Genomic DNA, 11,670 nt, shown 5'->3' with positions numbered 1-11,670 from the left:
AATACCTTACAATGGCATTAAATATCAACAGGATTTTTTTTTCTCTTTTCTTTTTTTGAGGAGGGCATTTAAGCCAAGCTAGGTTTGCAGAGAATCTAATCACCTACAGTTCCTCTCCCTAAGAATGGCCCTTGTACACTTTACACTCAACCTGTCTACATTCAACCCATCATCTTCTTCCTTAAACCTACTCTGTTTCCTGCCACCCCATCCCAGTAGAGGATAGCAACATCTGTTCAGTTTCCCAAAGTAGAAACTTGGGCATTTTTCTTGATTCCTCTCAGTTTTATTTCTTCTACCTTGTTCCTTACTGCCTGCCTCTAGTCATTTACCAAATCCTGTTGGCTCTACCTTTTTAGTATTCCTTGAGTCCATTCACATTCTCCATTCCTAGGCCACTTTCCTGTATCAGACCTCCATCATCTCTTACTGGGTTGGCCAACAGGAAGCCATTTTCAGATCTGGTCAACAGGAAGCTGTTTTCCGATTTCCCCACCTCCTGTCTTACTTCACTCAAGCAATCTTTCTTGTGGCATCTGGAGCCGATCTTAAAGCACACATGATTGTCAATTGGGTTTTTAAAAAAGGCTAGTGGTTGTACACTACCCTCCAGTTACTGTTCAGGGTGCTGTGGTTCACACTTCTCTTGGGGACATAGTTCTGCTGACCCTTCTTTAGCTCTACCTGTTGGCCACTTCAACTTTCATGCCATTATCATCTTTCTTTAGTTCTTTGGATGCTCTTTGTTCCCTCATCTGTAGGTCTTTGTTCTTGTGAGCCCTTTTGTTTGGCATGTTTGCTAATGTCCTATTTTTAAGCTTTCAACTTGGATGTTATTTCCTCCTTGAAAGCTTTCTGTAACTTCCTCAAGTCTAAGTCAAGTTCACCTATTTTAGGCTCCCCAAATATCTGGTATGACTCCCATTGTTGCACTTACTCTACATTGTCATTGCTTGTCTAGGTTCTGAGATATTAGTTGAGATCTTTGAAACTGGACCGTGTGAACTCCAGTGTTGCATCTCTAGCAATTACCAAATGTCTTGTGCTCAATAAGTTTCTGTTTATAGTTATTACACTATCATCTCACTCTTCCACATTTGGCTTTGTGAGGGTTAGGGTTAGGACTCTACAAATTACACTTCTTTGCCACCCTCTTCCTGTTAGCCTCTTAAGTAAATGACAAAGGGAGACTGCAGGGCTAGTTGAAAAAGGGAGGAGTCAGTTTCTGGTTGGTTTCTTATTCCTGTTGTCATCAACCAGCAATGCTGCTACAATGGTGCTACTTCACTGGCAGAGGCAGTTACAGTTTGCAAAGGCCGGTCACTTCACATCTTCAAAATGACACCAGCAATAGCCAGCTGGTACCTCCTCCTCACATGTCTGACCCCAATCCCATGCACCAGAATCTCTTCTGAACTTCTAAGTTTCAATAATTTCAATTTCTTCCCTTTGTTCCCCCATCCCTATAAGCTGCTTCCTGCAATTGTTACTATTGCAATAACTTGGTGTTTTATCCTTCTTCTTCTTTTTTTTTTTTGCTTTTTCAGTTACAGAGTTAACAATTATTACCTGAACATTCTCTATATTAAATGCTGTCTGTTAAAATAACTGATTCTGGTTTCCATCTCCTAATTGGACCCTGACTGATAAAAGGTACTATCTAACTCACTTATTTCTTTTTTTTGAAAGAATAACAAAAAATATTTTAGAAAAACATAAGACTTACGGAAATTTCCAGACAAGCCATACAAAATGATTGCAAGTTTTTTTTTCTTTTATTTTTGAAGGGGGGAATCTATACCTGACAGCAAAATCACAATGTTATTAGTGAGGGCTGTGGTGTTTGTTTGTTTAATGTTCCCATTTTGATTCAAACAATCAAGCTTGTCCATCTACAGAATCTAAATGAAGTTAGACTTGACTACAGTGCATATTCTAAAGAACTGATTAGCTGCTTTTAACCAATGCAATTAGTTCACTATAAAGGGGGGAGAAAGGAGCCCATAAAATTAAAATAAAACTACCTTTCCCCTCAAAACAAAAACAAAAACAAAACAAAACACCCTTACTCCTGGCAGCTAACCCTGACAGCTACCTTCATTCACAGTGCTTTATACTTAAGCCATGATGGGGGCTTTTATAAGCAGAGAGCCACTGCTTTTAAACATTTCGCAATAATCCAACTTCTAGCCACGGCTTATGTTTTTTTTTTTTTTAAACATTTTTTTTTTTAGGTGTAGATGGACACCATATCTTTGTTTATGTATTTGTTTTCTTATGTGGTGCTGAGGATTGAACCCAGTGCCTCACATATATGAGGCAAGCACTCAACCACTGAGCTACAACCCAGCCCTTGGCTCAAGCTTTACAACAGTAAATCAGGACAAAGCAAAAATTTGCTAATGTGCATTTAATCACCAAAGAACTGAAGATGTCTGAGCTTTCATTTTGTAATGTTTCTATTAAGACTGTGTCCATTAAATGCAAACAAAAAAGGAAGACGTCTTGGCAGAACAGGAGAAGTGAAGCACACTTGATGATCAGATGGATTTGAATATTATTCATATCATATAGACTAGTCCATGCTCTAGCTGTTTCTGTGGCTTGGTCTTGGTTGGTCTTCCACTGCTCTGCTACATCATTTGCTAACGGATCATCTGGATTAGGAGCACTTAACAAAGCCTGGATCCATAGCAGAACTGTGCGGATCTGCAGTGCTGGAGACCACTTATCTTTCAATATCAGACATATTCTTCCCAACTTGTCTACATTAGGATGATAAATTTTGGTCATGAAATGTACTTTAGGTGCTGCCATTGGGTATTGTTCTGGAAGGAGTAGTTCAAGCTTAAAAGTCCCTCCCTCAAAGGGGGAAACCTGGGGGCCAGCAATTTGAGTATAAGAAAATAACAGGCGTTGCTCTCATATGGTTCTGCTTTCATGCCAGGATCTGGTTCTGCCAGAAAATGCTGGGTTTCCTTGATGATCCTGTAGGGCAGCCTGGCTATCTTGTCAGATCCGGAGTTTGGCCTCTGGTTTCGTCTCCGGCTCCGCTTGCCTCATGCACGAGTGGAAGTCCTGCTCAACTCACTAAATTCTAACAATAACCTAACAATGATATAGAAAGTAGTTTATATCTCTCTATTTAAAATTATTTGTTTGTTTATTTATTTATTTATTAGGTAGGAAATTGAGGGATAGAGAGGTTAAGCAGCTTGTTGAAGTTTACACAGCTGAATAGTGGCAGAGCTTGGATTTGAACCCACACAGGCTATTTTCAGGGCCTTTGATCTTAAACATTGGGCTGCTGGTTCTCCAACTTTAGTGAATATCAGAATCACCAGGATGGTTCATTAAAACCTGAGTTTCTGGGCTCATCCCAGGAATTTCTGACTCTCTGGAGCTAGAGTGGGTCTGCGAATTTGCCTTTCTAACAAATGCTCAGGTGATGCTCTTCCCAGGCCCACAATTTGAGGATACTTGCAGTGGACTACAGGTGTGAGAGCTTTATGTAATTAAGACACCCATGGAAACAGCTTGGCAGGCTTGGAGTTGTGATATAACTATCCTTCATGGATTGTCCATTGGATTTTTATCTTCCAACTGTATATTATAAAGGAAAAGAACTAAAATAACATTTACTGGGAATATTTCATGGAAGATCTCGTCAACCCTACGAGATAGGTGCAATTACTATCAATCCTGTCTAACAAGTGTGAATTTATAAAAGATCCATAGAGTATTCAGAAGTGAGAAAGGAGTCTTACTTTCTTCCCTCCTTTTCCTCCTCCTCCTCCTCTTCTTCCTCCTCCTCCTCCTTCTCCTTCTTCTTTTTGGTACCAGGGATTGAACCCAGGGGTATATTTAACCACTTAGCCACATGGAGTTTAACTAACTTGTCCAAGGTCACATGAAGTAAGTGATGAAGATGGGATTCAACTCAATTTATTAAACTCAATCCATCTGACGGTGTGTACTTCCCTGAACCATTATATTCTACAGCTTCTCTTAGAAGTCTACAATAAGAGTGGGTTTTTAGGGAAAGTAGAGCACAACTTCAAATACTAGGCTCATTGTGGGAACAGCTGCTGCTCCCCTGTGGACCACCTTCTCCAGGGGAGGGTCTATCAATGCGTCCTCACTGGGAACTTCAAGGCAGCCTAGGCCAGCAGCACCCTGCAAAACACGTCTGCAGCTGTGAGCACCCACTTGCTGCGTGTTTATTCTTAAGGAAAAGAAGTAAATTGAAGACCAGTTTAAATGCTAGAAACATGATTATAGCTTGTGTCTCACAGACTCTATATAATTTAGGATTTTTTTTTTTTCTCACAGTAGACTGCCGTTCCACACTCAGAATTTTTCTGTTCACTTTTTGGTCCTATGAGGCTGGAAGCTCCTTGAGGGCAAGGCTGGTGGGCAGTATTTATTCACTTCTGTATCCCTTGGTGTCCAGCACTGTGGCTGGCACATCCTTGATATTTAATAAATATCAATTAAACTTATTTTTTGGAAAAAGACCTGCCTGAATATCCTTTTCTTTGGTATTTTCTTGGATAGGTGATGACTCAGAACAGAGCCTACAGAGGAAGAGGAAGGGGCAGCCTGTGAAAGGGGTATACTTTGTTCAGTTTAGACACAGAGGTGACTTTCCGTTGAAGGGGGTTATTTTGAGAGAGTTAGAAATTATTTACATGTCGGTCAGTCTAGTAGCCAAAATGGTTCTCATTAAGTCTGGAGGAAATTCATGTCTCCGCTCTTCATTGTCTATTTGAAAATTTCCTCATTTAACTGTAGCTGCTCTTTACTTAGCATTCCTCCATGTCAGGTGCAGCACTAAGAACTTTCCATGACGATCTTTCATTTAATAACCCCACAATTCTGTGAGTTGAGACCTTTTAAGCCCCAACTTCAAGTCCATTTTATAAGTTGAGAAACCGAGGATCCAAAAACATTGAGCAAATTACCCAAGACCACACTCTGGTAAATGCAATAAGTAGAAATTAAATTCAGGTCTGTCTGACTGTAGAGTTTGTGCATTTTCCAAAGATCTTTTGTTTTCCTGCTTCCTCATACAGGGCCCCTAAACCCATAAAAATGGGGTGACAGATTTTCATATTAGAATTCTTTCTTCAGCTAGGAGTGCTTAAAATCCCAATCATCCTTCTGAGAGTGTGGTGTCCCATACACCACCCTGAAGGAGGAATTTGTAAAAGGTCCATAGAGTATTCAGAAGTAGTCTCACTTTTCTTCCTTCCTTCCTTCCTTCTTTCCTTCCTTCCTTCCTTCTCCTCCTCCTCCTCCTCCTCCTTCTTCTTTGTTTTTTGCTACCAGAAATTGAACCCAAGGGTATTTAACCACTTAGCCATATTCCCAGCTCCCCTTTTATTTAGTGTGTGTGTGGAGGTACTAGGGATAGAACTCAGGGGCACTCTGCCACTGAGCCATATCCCCAGACCTATTTTGTGTTTTATTTAGAGACAGGGACTCACTGAATTGCTCAGTGCCTCACTTTTGCTGAGGCTGGCTTTGAACTTGTGATCTCCCTGTCTCAGCATCCAGAGCTTCTGGAATTATAGGAGTGCACCCGGCCCCAGGGAGTTTCAATTTGTGAATTTCTTCGCCCTTAACTTCTCTTATCACATTTGCACCAGGAACGATTAATGTGATAATTAACACTATTATGGATATGCTACGTTGGCTTTTTAGGACATCTTTTTAATATGTTCTCTTTTCGTTGGTGTACATGCACAATGCTGACCAGCAGTGCTGTTAATCCAAACTTGAGTTTCTCTGAAAGTTCTTCTTAAGTGTCTTTTGAACCTTTAAAATGTTTAGATCAGAGCTACTGCATTATATTATTGCATCAGATTTAAGATGTCAAGTCTAGAAAAACTTTAGTTAATTCAGAGATCTCTGGATAAAGGGGGTGATAGCTCTGTTGATACATATGAAAACTTCTCTTGAAATGGAGATATTGAAAAAAGTAGATTTTATTAACCTTTCATTTCCTTGTTTTCCACCCCTCATCTAAAGATGTATTGAAATTCTGTAGCTTGAGATTTCAAACAGACTTGACCGCATTTCTTTACCCTGGATGAAGTATCTTAAGGGTGAAAAGGACATCTGGTTGTTTCAGAATGAGATTGATTGGAAGTCCCCATCCCCTAATTCCCTACCTGCTGCTATGTCTTGATCTTATCCTTAGCTGAGCAGGTTCACAATATTAATTCTAGTACAACCAGAGTAAAACTGAGTTCGTGGGGAAGTAATGACAGTGGACATAGGTGGCGGTGGCATTCAGTAACCTCCACCAGCAGTATCAGAGGTGTAAGCTGTAGAATCTAACACTTAGGGGTGATGAAAGTGGTTTCCTCATCAGGTCAATCCTTTGAGAGATATTGAGCCTTGTTGCCTTCATCTTTCAAGCCTAGTCACTCATTTCTTTTGGTCTGTTTTATGTTGCTATAACAAAATACTTGAGGCTTATGATTTATAAAGAAAAGAGGTTTATTTAGCTCAAAGTTATAAAGGTTTAAGAGTATGGTCTGTGTGTGGTGCCTATATCTGCTTGGCTTTGGTGAGGGCCTTATGGTAGATGGCATCACTGTGACAGTGCACGTGGAGGAGAGATTCAGAGGGAGGTGCCAGGCTTGCTTATAACAACCTGCTTCGTGGGAAATCCTGAAGAGGTAGGAATACATTCCTACAAAACAGAAGTCCCTTGTAAAGGACTAATAACCTCCTACTAGGCTCCACCTCTTGAAGACACCACCACTTCTCAACACTGCCACACTGGGGACCAAGCTTCTGGCTCATGAACTTTTGGGAGACAAACCATATCCAAACCATACATCACCCATTTTGATCTTCATGCAGCTCCTCAAAAATTTTAAATTTAAAATATTAAAGTATAACAAGTTCCCACGTGTCCTTTACTTTATTTCACTCTTTATATAAAATACTTTCTTTTGATGAATAAATGGCAGATGTCATGGTATTTCACCTCTAAAACAACATGAATCTCCTGCAAACAAGGTCATTCTCCTACAAAGCCACAATGCCATTATCACATGTAAGAAATGTAGCCTTGATATATCACCAAGTTTAGTTTATACTCAAGTCCATTCATATTCCTTACTTTCTGAAAATGTTCTTATTGCTTGCTTTTTTGAGGGAGCAATATAATCAGACTTTAATTTTTTTTAGTTGTAGATGGACACAATAACTTAATTTTATTTATTTATTTGTATGTGGTGCTGAGTATTGAACCCAGTGCCTCACATATGCCAGGAAAGTGCTCTACTGCTGAGCCACAACCCCAGTCCATATCCAGACTTTCAATAACACTTTTGTGCTAGATCATTTCACACATAAATTTGAAAATGCTCTAGATAGTTTTAAATATCCCAGGACTCAACTTTCATTAATTTTCTATTTCAAATCCAAGATCAAATTCAATATCATTTCATCTAGAAATATTTGTAAATACTTTTAGAATGCTGGAATCTCCTGTGCCCAATATTCCTTACATGTTGAATCAAAAAAAAAAAAAAAAAAAAACGACAAAACCCCCAAATGTCTTGCCTGTTTTATTTTACTTTTTGAAAAAAATCTAAACATTTTTAAGTGTATAGTTCAATAGTGTTAAATATGTTCACATGGTCATGCAGCCAGTCCCTCCAAAACTCTTTTTGTTTTGCAAAACTGAACTCTGTACCCACTGCACACTAACTTCCATTTCTCTCTCTCCTCAACCCCTGGCAACTGCCATTCTACTTTCTTTTTTTTTAAATTGTTATTTTTAGATACACACGACAGTAGAATGTATTTTGAAATGTTATACATACACAGAGTATCATTTATTCTAATTAGGATCCCATTCTTGTGGTTGTACATGATGTGGAGTTATACTGGTCGTGTATTCATATATGAAATAGGAAAGTTATGTCTGATTCCTGTTACTCTTTCCTATTCCCATCCCCTCTCCCTTCCCTTCATTCCCCTGTCTAATCCAATGAACTTCTGTTCTCCCCTGCCCTTAGTGTGTGTTAGCATCCACATATCAGAGAGAACATTTTGCCTTTTTTTTTTTTTTTGGAGATTGGCTTATTTCACTTAGCATGATAGTCTCCAGTTCCATCCATTTACAGGCAAATGACATAATTTCATTCTTCTCTGTGGCTAAGTAATATTCCATTGTGGATATATAGCAGATTTTCTTAATTGATTCATCTGTTGGAGGGCATCAAGTTTGGTTACATAACTTAGTTATTGTGAATTGAGCTGCTATAAGCATTGATGTGGCTGCATCACTATAACACACTGATTTCAAGTCTTTTGAGTATATACTGAGGAATGGGGATATCTGGGTCAAATGGAGGGTCCATTCCAAGTTCTCTGGGGAGTCTCCTTACTGCTTTCCTCAGTGGTTGCACCAATTTGCAGTCCCACTAGCAATGTGTGAGTGTACCTTTCTCCCCACATCCTCACCAACATTTATTGTTCCTGTATTCTTGATGATTGCCATTATGACTGGAGTGAGATGGAATCTCAGTGCAGTTTTAATGTGTGCCATTATACTTTCTATCTCTATGAATTGACCACTCTAGGTACCTTGTATAAATAGAATCACGCAGTGCCTTTTTGTGATGACTTATTTCACTCAGCATTGTCTTCTTCTACCATGGTGTGGTGTGTGTCAAAATTTTCTCCCTTTTTTAAGGTGGAATAATATTCCATTCTATGTATTTTCCACACTTCGTTTATTCATTCATTTGTTGATGGACATTTGGATTGCTTTCACTTTTGGGTTATGGTAAATGATGCTGCTATGAATATGAGCATTGTTTTTCTTTTTAAAATCCAGAATCTGAACAAGAATTATACTCCTGATATTCTGTTTATACATTTAATTTCTGCTAAAAATCATTGAGTCTTGATCTGTTGCTAGACACAATAAACTTGGACCACACTCAAAGGTACACGGGACAGCATGGTACCTTGTATGGAGCTTGCTTAATCAACTGGATGCCAAATATGTGAACTCATGGTAGGAGCTGGCTCCCACATCTCATGTTTCTCTGCATTAGCCTTCTGCTTCTGCCTTTCTGTATCCTCATATGACTCCCTCACTCTGCCTTAGGGAAAAGGATGAGTTAGGAACTAGAAACTGTGAATATATGGCCTAGGCTCCTCTCCTCTTCTTTTGGGGACTGGCTGCTCTAACATGCCTTCTACCTTGCAATTCTGGGAATTAGGTGGGAGGCATGGACCAGACCCAGTCCACTGTTGCCATAACTGAGTGGATAATCTATTGATTATACAGTATGACATTCCAACTTAGCTGTTAATAAAGTATTTGGCCTTTACCTCTTAACTATTTTTTAAAAAATTTACATTTTTCAATTGGTGCATCTTCAGGATGAAAGGGAAAGGATTGCTGCTTATTGGGTTTTTTGAAGACCTCAATCATCAGGGAGACACTTGGATCTTGAACCTGACCATAGCTCACAGTGGCTCCTTCATGTTGCATAGATCTGCTCAGGACACCAAGTTCCAATTTGGAAGGTGGTAGATCTGCATAGAAACATGGGGTTGCCTAAGCCAATTTAGCATCAAACTGATTTGGCTTTCTTCCCCTGGTAGGAACATTCCTGTTCTCATCCCCAATTCCAGTTCTGAGAAGTAGAGCTCTCCCTCTTGCTACAGGCATAGGGACATTGTTAAAAATTATTATTATTTTTTCTTTAGACTGTTAGGCTTTCAGAAAAGATACCCCAAAGATGGGCTTCTATGTGCTGAGAGTCCCTAGAACCTACGTCAGAATCTAAATGACAAACTCCTTCTGTACCCCTTCATTCCTTCCTTCTTTTCTTCCTTTCTCTCTCTCTTTCTTTTTTCTTCCTTTAGTACTGGGGATTGAACCCAGGAGCACTTAACCACTGAGCCACATCTTAAGTCTTTTATGTTTTTTTTTTTTTTTTCAGGAGAAACCAGGGATTGAATTCAGGAGTGCTCAACCACTGAGCCCCACCCCCAACCCTGTTTTGTATTTTATTTAGAGACAAGGTCTCACTGAGTTGCTTAGTACCTCACTTTTGCTGAGGCTGGCTTTGAGCTTGTGACCCTCCTGCCTCAGCCTCCCCAGCTGCTGGGATTACAGGTGTGCACCACTGCGCCCCGCTCTAAGTCCTTTTTATTTTGAAATAATTTTCAATAAGTTTCTTAGGTCTTTGCTAAATTGATGAGGCTGGCTTTGAATTTGTGATCCTCCTGTTTCAGCCTCCCAAGCCCTTGGGATTAAAAGCGTATGCCGCTGGGCCTGGTTTCTGTGCTTATTTCAAATTATAGAAAAAGAGGGACTTCGATAGTCTCATATAATCTTTGTGCGCCAGGTGCGCATCCTTGAACTAGTCTCTAGATTTGGCTGTCTTGGATGATGGCACCTTCTCTAGATCAAATAACAAGGAGAAATGACAAGAGTTGTGTGATATCAGAAATGACTTCCTTCACAACAGAGGATATGGACTGGCAACTTTCCATTAGAATAGAGCAAGGGAGGGGCTGGGATTGTGGCTCATGGGTAGAGCGCTCACCTAGCACATGCAAGGCCCTAGTTCTATCCTTTGCAAAACAGTGTCGTGGATGGGGCTCTGTGGTTGAGTGCCCCTGAGTTCAATCTCTGGTATCTCCTGAAAAACCAAACCAAACCAAACCAAACCAAACCAAAACAAAACAAAACACAGAAAGGACTTGAGATGTGAATCAGTGGTTAAGTGCTCCTGGATTCAATCCCAAGCATCACATAAAAATAAATAAATAAAATAAAGGTATTGTGTCCAACTATAAATATTTTAAAAACAAGGGAGCTGGGCATAATGGTGCACACTTGCAATCCCAGGAATTCAGGAGTCTGAAGCCAAAGACCTCACGAGTTTCAGGTCAGTCTCAGCAACTTAGTGAGGCTCCAAGAAACTTAGTGAGACCCTGTGTCAAAATAAAAAAGATTAAAAAAAAAAAAAAAGGAGCTAGGGATGGAGCTCAATGGCAAAGCATCTCTGTTTAATCCCAGTACCAAATAAATAAATAAATAAATAAAATTAAAAAAAATAAAGAAAGGAAGAAGAAGAAGGAGAAGGAGAAGGAGAAGGAGAAGGAGAAGGAGAAGAAGAAGAAGAAGAAGAAGGTCAAATACTATAACCAACTTACCTAGTACAGCCTATGTGAGTTGGGACAAAGCACTCAACTTCAATTTTGCGTCTTGGTTTCCTTGGTTATATAACAGTGGTCTACTTTATGCTTTGAATATAGCCCTTGCTGCTTAGCCACTGTGACTTATTTTTAAAATGTTCATCTTTTCTTTTTTCTTCCTCTCTCCCTCCTCCTCCCTAATCTTTCCCTTTCTCTAATCTCAGGGGAAACAGGATTACCTTTTTTCCCCATCCTGGGCAAAAATTATTTGTCCTTAAAGCACACACCCACCACAGGAACAAAGTAATTCATACTTGGGGATGGCACCAGAAGATCTCAGAAATGACTGTCTCCCAGATTAACAAGTGAGTTACAACTCTGAACAGAGAACACATGGAATATAGCCTTTGAATCACCTCTTTAAAAGTCCCCTGTTCCCCTTGATGGGCAGAATCACAGCTTCTGGGACAGAAGTTCCCT

The 11,670-nt window shown here is 39.7% G+C and overlaps 1 pseudogene; it reads right to left on the bottom strand.

Annotated features, from left to right (window-relative positions):
• Positions 1-355: 355 nt before the first annotated feature.
• On the bottom strand, positions 356-11,442 carry LOC114105133 (ubiquitin-conjugating enzyme E2 N-like; annotated as a pseudogene).
• Between the last annotated feature and the right edge of the window lie 228 nt (positions 11,443-11,670).

This window comes from Marmota flaviventris, chromosome 8 (assembly GCF_047511675.1).
Source record: "Marmota flaviventris isolate mMarFla1 chromosome 8, mMarFla1.hap1, whole genome shotgun sequence".
Lineage (NCBI taxonomy): Eukaryota > Metazoa > Chordata > Mammalia > Rodentia > Sciuridae > Marmota > Marmota flaviventris.
The sequence above is the reverse complement of the archived record's forward strand: the minus strand, read 5'-3'. Positions and strand labels throughout refer to the sequence as shown.